We start from the raw sequence: 10,052 nt of genomic DNA on the forward strand, positions 1-10,052 counted from the left end.
TAATTTATTAGTTATTTATTATTATAAAACAAATTACCCCCAAAATTACAGTTATAAACAATACACATTTATGACCTCATAGCTTCTGTGAACCATGAATTTGTGAGCAGTTTAGATGTAGTCTTCACAAGGCTTAATTGTTTCCACTTTCAAACTTGGTCACCTGACTATTGACAGGACTTAGCTTCTTCCATGTTTTCAAATAGAGATCTCAGTCCTTCACAAGCTATTGTCTGGAAATCTCCCTCAGTTACTTACCACTGGGACCTCTTTATAGAGGAATTTACGACATGGCTCCTTGCTTCATCAGAGTATGCAAGAGGGCAAGAGAGAGTGCCATCAAAAAAAGGCTAGCAAGCAGATGTTACAGAGCTTAGTGATTATGGAAGTGACATCATGTCACACTTGGCATACTATATTCATTAGAAGCAAGTCACTAGGTCAGGTATACCCTAACAAGGCTAATAATACCAGGAGGATGGGTTTTTATCTTATAAAATAAGTAATTTATTCACTTAAAAGAATATGGCAGAACTTCAGTTTTTATGATAAATCACAGAATATCTAATTGCCTATGATCAACTGGAGTGTTTCTTTTGCCATTTAAATGTTTTCTCATATCTAAAATGAAAAGACAAAGCAAACAAACAAACAAACAAAAAACCACATCTTATGTTATTATCCCTTCTCTCTGTAGAGAGCATTCTTGACAGAGTCTTCTGCTCTCAAGAGGTCAGTTTTCTCACTACCAACTCATCCCCAGTACCAGATAGACCCCTCCCCACCATGCCAACAAATCACACTTCCTATTTTTTTCCATGTCAGTAAATCCAAACAATACTGTTCAGCCTTTATTACTTGACATACTACCATAATTTTACATGATTGATCCCCCCTCTCTTGAAACAGGACTTTCTTTACCTGCACAGCATGTTCAACACCATGTAGCCTATACAGTCACAATGTGATCACAAAGGATTCACTGAGACAGATGCATCTCTGTTTTCTTTTGTATTACTTTGAGATCCTAAGTAGTGTGGCTAAAAAGAGATGGGTCTTTGCAGCAGGGACACATTCCTGAAGGGTAGCCTCTTTTCCTCAAAGCCAAATAAGGAGTGATGAAAGCTCTTTGGAGAAGGTAGAGGCTATGGGGGCAGAGAGAACAATCTGACTCCAAAGCTGCATTTCTGGAAACAGAATTTGCACAAATGGCTCCATTCTGCCATTTTATCTTTACCCCAAGAGAGCCGAATGATGAAGAGTAGAACATGTGAGGAACAATTTGTTTAATGAGGAGTGACAATAATTAATTCCTAAGAACCATATATAAAGGTATCTCCCATAGTCTTACATACTTCCTGTCCCAATATATGGTTTGTGAGAATTCTTTCAGACATAATAAATGTATTGTCTTTGATAAAAATAACACATACTGCCCAAAATGACTTTATTGCCAAATGTTGATTTTAGTATTACTACCAAGAACATTAGTTATAAAATTTCATGTATTCTACTAACTGCTATTTTGGGACCACGTTATTTGAAACAGATGATTACTAAAGGTGTTGTGATTTTTCTAGCATATTACTTATTCAATATTTGATGAGTGTTACTAGCAACTATTTGGAATGGAAACATTGAAGACAGGTATGAGATACTTGGCCAAGGTTTTGCAATTACATGTGAAATATTTTGACAGGAGCTATGTATAGGGAGAAAGCTTTAGAGACCAAAAAATATTAAATAAAAAACAGGGTTTTCTAGCAGGAAGTTAATGTGACTAATCAAGCTGACTTATTCTTTAAACAACAAGATAATCTGAATATATCTCGAGTTGTGGTGAGCATCTTGATCTCTATTAACACCAAAGACATCACTTTGGGTACCAAAATAGTAATTTCAAAATAATACAGAAGCGGCTTTTGAATTACTTTAATTGAAAAAAAATTACACATAGCATTATTAGTACTTCCTGAAACCATATAATCACTATCCTTTTTATCATTGTTCGGTTTTTATTATTTTTTAAAATATAGGTCTTTTCAATTCTGCCCTAGTAAAGGACTTGGAGATTATGACATTTGTTCTTTAAATCCCTGCTCTTTAGTTTCTGGGTCTCCAGATGTAGGTATTGGTCCCAATGTTGTATGACATCTCATGTGAATGTATCCATTCTATGGATTGATGGGCATCAGTTCTTTCAGAGGAAGATTTGCACCATTCTTTTGCTTATTTTCTAATGCCATTTAGTTTGTGGTAGGTGCTTCAAAAATATTTAGAGAAAGGTGATTAAATTAATGAATGTTAACAATAATGTTATATTAACATTATTTGATATTAATTTAAACCCACTGTATATTAGATAAGATACTGGAAGAGAAAAAAGGCATTAGCTAAAACCTAAGGTAATCTGAAAAAAAAAAAAAAAACTAGATACTTTAGTTAACAATAACGTATCAGTCTTTGTTCATTAATTGTGACAAAGGTACCATCCTTTGTAAAATGTTAATAAGGGAGACTGGGTGAAGGTGTGTTGAAACACTCTATAATGGCTTCTGAATTTGTCTATAGAGTCTTAAGAGCACTCAAAAAGTGCTCTAAAAAATAAAGTTCATTGAAAAACAAACTTTTGTTTTGTATTTTATTCATTTGAGTATGAAGACTGTCATTTTTTTAACATTTATTTGCCAAATAATCCTTAAAATTTCATAAATTAATTTATCCTGAGAACTTATAAGGAAATATTTAAACAGTAGAAAATTAACTACTTTTTTTGTTCTATAATAAGTGTATCTGAGAAGAATGAGTTTATCCTTAAACCTCAGGCTCTTTGTTTTCCCTCAGATCAAATATGAAAGTTGAAAAACAAACCCTGTTCTTGTATATCTCTTCATATCAGCGCATTTTTTTTAACTCAACTTACAAATAGGTCAAAACCCTAAATAATCAAATAATATAAAAGGCAAATCAGCAATCAAGATAAATTCTTATACTCTACAGAAACAACACGTGTCACTTTATGCAACTGCCTTAAGAATTCCAGATTAAGGGGTGCCTGGGCGACTCAGTTGGTTAAGCAACTGCCTTTGGCTCAGCTCATGATCCCAGGGTCCTAGGATTGAGTCCTGCATTAGGCTCCCTCCTTGGTGAGGGGCCTGCTTCTTCTCCCTCTGCCTGCCACTCTGCCCACTTGTGCTTTCTATCTCTCTGTCAATTAAATAAATGAAATCTCTTAAAAAATTATGAAAATATATTTTATATACAAGCAAGAATAATTTCTCCAGAGAATGTTGGGTTCCCAAATGACCTCAACTTTTCTATAAAGAAGCACTTATTTACTGTATTTGCACAAATTTTTCTAATTCCTAGTCATACCATACCTTGAATTATCTACTCCAGATGATTTTATCCTATTTAGAGTTAATATTATCTAGAGTTAAAATTATGATTTTTCTTTAATAGTTATGAGTTTAAAAATATGTATTATTTATATTTATTTATCTATATATCTCAACATATTATTTACAGTGTTCTTTATTCTTTTCTATAAGTTTATAAATTAAATGTATACCTTGTTGGGTCATTTCCCTTCAGTTTGAGTAGAGAGTTTCCATGTATTTTTACAGTATATTTCTAAGTAATTTATTAATATTTTTGCAACAAAGAATGCACTATTATCCCTATTTTATATATTGTGCAAAGAAAGGATAAAAAGAGGGCACAGACACAATGAAACAGAAATGATCAATAGTAAATATGTCTTAGGTAGAGAGCAGTTATAAATCCAAGAATGCAGCAGGTCAGATGATGAGAAGGAATATTTCCTGCTGAAGAAACTAAGTCACAGTTAGAATATCATGTCACGTGTTCAGGCAAATGGCAATAACATAAGACAGTGTTATCAGAAACTGAATACAAAGTGGGGGCAGGTTGTTTGATCAAGGCTATTGTCCAGTTGTTAGAATTAAAGGACCAGATGAAAATAGAAATTCAATAATTTTGAAAAACATAGTTTTGAACAATAGTTTTGAATCCACAAATTGTGCCCAGAGTTGAACATTTGAAGGTTAAGTGGCCTAAGTGAGAAAAATGAAGGGGTTAAAGGCAGTTAGAGAGATGATTTATTTCTTGAAATAAACCATTCTATGGAAAAGATAAATTTAGATAGATAAAAAATCAACTTCAAGTACTTAAATATAAGTCCTAATATTTTGCCTGGAAGCAGAAAGAAGTTAAATGATCATACTTGGTTAAAAATTAAATCTGTTTATCAGTGTAGTTATAATCCTTTTATCAATGAAGAAAAATTAAAGCATGTAATGTATATGTCTACATGTAAGATGACAAAACACCAGTAATGAAAGACATGATTAAATAGAATAAATGGTTAAAACACCTTGTTAAGTAAAATGAAAACAAAAAGTAAATAAATCTGTAATGCAGTGTGAATCTTGTTTGCAGATTATTAAACAATCTAATTTTTTAAAAATTAAAGTCATTAAACACTGAATAGAATGAAAATAATTGAACAAACTTGCTCCTAAACCTCAGATGAAATTAATCAATTTCAAATTTTATGGGAGGATGTAGTAAGTAGACTCATGTCTAGAGCCCCAGAAAAAGGCATGCATTTTTGTGCAATGATAACTATGTAAATAGATGCTTTGTTAAATTGAGCTATTTAAGTTATGCTACATATTTAATCATATTTATAAATACAGAAGCACAGAGCATATAAGGCACACAGTTTTTCAAAGAACTGAATACATTAAAAGTATATTAAATATATACAAATATTGGATGTGGCTACATTTAACACAATACATTTCTAGTATGCATGTTATATATATATACACACACACATATACATATGTATATATAAATGTTGCTCTATGTTCTTCAGGGTAAATTATGCTCTATATATTATTGCACCAAGTTCTCTAGGATGGGATTTTTAAATCTGAAATAGTCATTTTGATACCTGCTATGACATTGACTTTTGTGTAATGTTTGTAAATTATCTTAATACTATAATTATTCTTTCATGCTCTAGTTTACAATACTTTAAAAGTTCTGTACACATAATAGGTCAATATATGTTGCATGAATGAATGAATAGATGAATGAATGGCTCTATGAGTCACTAAAGATGCTTTATTTATCAACAGTACACTTCCCCCTAATCACTGCTAATTAAATCCTTGTGCATTTTTTAAGGTCTATTTTAACTGATAACTTTTCTGAGAAAACTTTCGTCCTCTTTCATACACTGCTTCACTTTTTTTAAGCCACATAACACTTTGACACTTTCTCATATCACTCATATATCTTCGCTTCATATTTTTCAGTCCAACATATCCTGGCCACTCACCTTTAAAGAACCTTTCTTACTCAGGTAAATGCATGCTAGGAACATGTAACACCCCAAAAATATCCATGTATAAGCATCAGCTCTCGGCCTGTTCTCAATTTTTGCATCTCCTTTTCATTTATATCTTTTCTTATCTCTTTACTTCCATTCCTGTTTCAATGCAAAGTACGATATTTGCATTGATCATTCTAGAATCCTTTCTTCTTGATTAGCTAAGACAATCCTAATTTACTTCATGGCACAAATTTTGCAATCTGTTCCTTAATGTCACATACCTCAACAATGGGTCAGATAGACTTCTCAGCATCCACTCTCATTCTGACTCCTTCAACCTTTTGGATATAATAAATGGATATTCTTGCCATCTTTTCTTGTTTGTGTTCTTGTCTCAGAGGTAAACTGTTTCTACTCTTTGGTTCTGTTACATATACTTGGGTATTTTCAATCTCTATATTTCCGTTTCCTCCTCAGCAAAATAGTGAACAATAAATATTGCACTGATAAGAGGACCTATCCATTTTGAGTAGTATCTGGTGCACATCAAATACTTTGTAGAAGGTTTCCATTATTAATATTTTTAAACCCACATACAAATTCATGTCACCTTATAGAAAGCTTCTATTCAGTGTCACATTCCAAAGAAATACATTTAATTTTCAGAAGACTTCTATCATAAGCAGATATGTGTTTGGTAACTCTGCCAAACTATATCCATCTCACAGCAGTGTTTCTAAAAAGAAATATGTTTATATGTTTATATTCCATGTTTGCAGCTTACTTTTTCCTCTTCTATCTGTAAGTCAGTTCCAAGAAAGATTTCTTTCACATAGTTTTACTGAAACAGGTTGAAGGTGGCCATCTTCGTGCTTAGGTTAATAGTGAATGTCTTATGTTCATTTTTTAATAGACTAATTTTAGAGTAGATTTGGTTCACAACAATATAGATCAGGAGGTGCAGAAATTTCCCATATATCCTCTACTCACGTGGAGGCATAACCTCCTCCATTATCAACACCCCCCACCAGAGTGGCCCATTTGTTAAAACTGATGAGCCTATGTTACCACATCCTTATCACAAAAAGTACATAGTTTGTATTTCTTTTTTTTTTTTCAGTGTTCCAAAATTCATTGTTTATGCACCACACTCAGTGTGCTCCATGCAATACGTGCCCGCCTTAATACATAACACCAGGCTCTCCTAACCCCCTACCTCCCTCCCCTCCAAAACCCTCAGTTCTTTTCTCAAAGTCCACAGTCTCACATGTTTTGTACCCCCTCCAATTTCCCCCAACTCACTTCTCCTCTCCATTTCCCAATGTCTTCTGTGTTATTTCTTATGCTTTACAAGTAAGTGAAACCATATGATAAATGACTCTCTCTGCTTGACTTATTTCACTCAGCATAGTCTCTTCCAGTCCCATCCATGTTGATACAAAAACTGGGTATTCATAGTTTATATTTCTGTTCGGTCTTGGTGTTGTTCAGTTCAAGGGATTGGACAAATGTATAATGACATGTTATCAACCATTATAGTATCATACAGAGTAGTTTCATTGTCCTAAAATCTCTCTTCATTTTTGTAAATGCCTCAGTAACATTTGAAAGGATTACCAACCCTATCCCTTTCTCCAGAAACATTCTTTTCTTTGTCTTCTCAGATACTGTATACTCTTTTTTGTTTTTGTTTTTTTCTTTTCTCACTGTCTCTTCCAAGTCTTCTTTGCTGACATTCAGTCCCCCAGTAGTTGTCAAAATTCTACCCCCATATTCTTTTCATTGTATTTATCATTAATAAGTATCTTCAAATTACCATGTCCAAAATATACTATTATTTCTATTAAAAATATTTTATAGTAATGTCTCCTCCAACTCAAATGATTCTCAATTGTAATCACTATCCACTTTTGTGGCTAAAACCTGGCATCATCTTTGATTCTTCTATATCTTTTCTAGCTTCAGCATATATCCCTAATCTGACCGGTTATTATGGCTTATGTTCAACATGTTCTGGCCCCAGCCTAAGATATAAATTCTCTCCCTTTAAATTAACTCTAGTTCTATGTGTTTGTTTGTGTGTGTGTATACAACAACCTTGACTTTTTGTTTGTTTTTGGAATACATCAAACATTTCTTTTTTTATTCTCTGATGATTCATCCTTGATAGGTTATTTCTTCTAGGAATGTTCTATCTCCAAAATTAAATATTTTATACTCAGATCTCAAATCAAGTGTCTTCTCTGCTAACATGCTTTAGAAAACTTAATGAATATAGATCTATAGCCATTGTCATCAATATTACATATGTTATCTTCCTTATAACAATTCTCAAAGCTAGAATATATTGTTTCCTTTTCTCCCCAAGAATTAGTTATTTATCTGACCTGTCCGAAAATAAGGTCACTGAGTTGTAAGATCATCTGTTTTCTACACCTTTTAATTCATTGTGCCAGGAATAGCATCAGACACGTAACAGGTGTTTAGTAAATATTGGTTAACTGACAAAAAAGACTGAGCAATGGATTTGAGTGAATTATTGGTAGATACATTTGAGATTGAGTAATTTCCTTATTGAAACTGTTCATTTTTAAAAACATTGAACAATAACATCTTATTACCTCAGAGAATAATGAGGAAAACATGTGTCTAAGAAGTTGGACTTCTTAAGTATCTGTACCCAGTCACCGGCAAAACAGGCACCGAATAAATGTTAGGCTTGTTTTCTTCCTCAAATGCTGTCTATTTCCCCATTATTCACCCATAAGCTGGATTGATTCTCTTTTTATCTCCTCCTGGGCTTTGTATTTTTAAACAGTTCATTTTTCCTATCTTTAAATTTTCTCTATCTTTGATGCTTTTGTCTACAAACATTTTTGAAAGTCTCTCATGCTAAAAAAAAAAAAACCACAGAATAATAATCTGCCTTCTCCTTAAGTTTACCTTAAGTTTACTTCTTGCTCTTCTTCACTAAACTTCTTAAAGAAGAAACAATACTATTTTCAATTTGTCACTAATAATCAGTCCTCAATGACTTGGAATCCCTCTAACTATTTAAATCCCAGTCACTTCATTAACAAATGTAATTTCTTCTCTTTGCCATCCTACTTCTAACTCTGCAAAATTTACCACCATTGATTCCTCTCTTGCCATATATATTCTGTTCCCCCAACAGAGGTTTTAAAATTATATCTTCTCTTGGTTTCCTCCTATATCCATTTTCCTACTATCTGTTTTTGTCTCCAAATTAACAAATTTTATAGCTGCTTTGTCTATAGTTTGTAGGGACCCCCAGATATATTTATTTTCTGTTATCTTCATTTTTAGTTCATATGACATATATTTTCATGGGTGAAACTAACACCCGTACACGTAAACTCTCAGTCTTACTAAGATTCTGCATATACAAACTATGAAATCCCAAAAGGATACCTCCTCTTTGGTGGATAAAGATCAGTTAAACATTCAAGACACCATGCTCAATGTTTCTTCACTTCCATTTTATTTTCATATCTATTAGTTTTCTTTTGAAATATTTTTAAAATGACTTCAATATGTACTTTCTATGAAAAATAGCTTTATTCAATAAGTTTTTATAATATCTAGTTGCAAATCATATATGATTTAAGTATTAATCATGCCCACGACTGAGAAGGCTATAAGGAATTTGCAGATACTGAAGACTTTATTTCAACCTCAATTAGTTTCCAAAATCATGGCTTGCCATAAGCCACTAGGGAGTGAATTTCCTGAAGTGGAACATGCCTAATTATTTCTGCTCTATCCTTGGTATCCATTAAATTTTGCCACAATGGTATCTATGAATTCTACACAATTTAAGCATTTTATATAATATCAAGATAATAACAGTAGAGTCCTCTAATGATTAGGACCAGGAAAAATGAGACATGGCTTAATGTTACATAAAAATAATACCTCAAGTTGATATAATGTTGATGTTTTTTAAAGTGTTTTCATGATAATATATTTCAGGTTTCAATTGTTAATGAAATCAAGCTCTCAAAATATTCTTTAACATATAATATGTACAAGGGTTTTTTTTTGTTGTTGTTGTTTGTTTTGTTTTGTTTTCTATCTACAGCATAGGCTACTGTTTATTAGGGTAATACACAAAACTTAAATGAATCAGTTTATAATGAATGAACATAGAGGGGAAAAAAAGAACCCTATGTAACTATTGCCACACACTTCCACTTTTTCTACTGTTCTGTAATATACCTGATCTTTTCCTGCAGAGATGAATTACATTTAGTTTTGATTACAGTAAAAATTTCACTGGGCTCATGTTAAAAATCAGTCACACACCAGGGAGAAGAAAAGAGATTTTAGAAGTAGAGTTCACGTCTTCACATGACTGACATGGTAATGAGACTTTTCAGGGGTAACATTTTGGGCTATTTTGTTTTACAAGTTCAATAAGCTTTGATCTTCTAGCTGTTCTTTAGGACCTTTTCTTACGCAAATAATGTTGAGACAAAAAAGACAGTTACTTATTCAAAAGTAAATGGAAAAGTTTGTCTTGTAAGTTGAACATTGAAGATACGCTTCAAAATATTCATGTGCAGGAATGAGTCTATCAATTATTGACAGACAACTACCTCAAGGCAGAGACGTACTTCCTTCAAAAATGTATGTGATTATTTATTCATTTATCACTTTTTATTAT

Source organism: Neovison vison, chromosome 11, assembly GCF_020171115.1.
Source record: "Neovison vison isolate M4711 chromosome 11, ASM_NN_V1, whole genome shotgun sequence".
Taxonomy (NCBI): Eukaryota; Metazoa; Chordata; class Mammalia; order Carnivora; family Mustelidae; genus Neogale; species Neogale vison.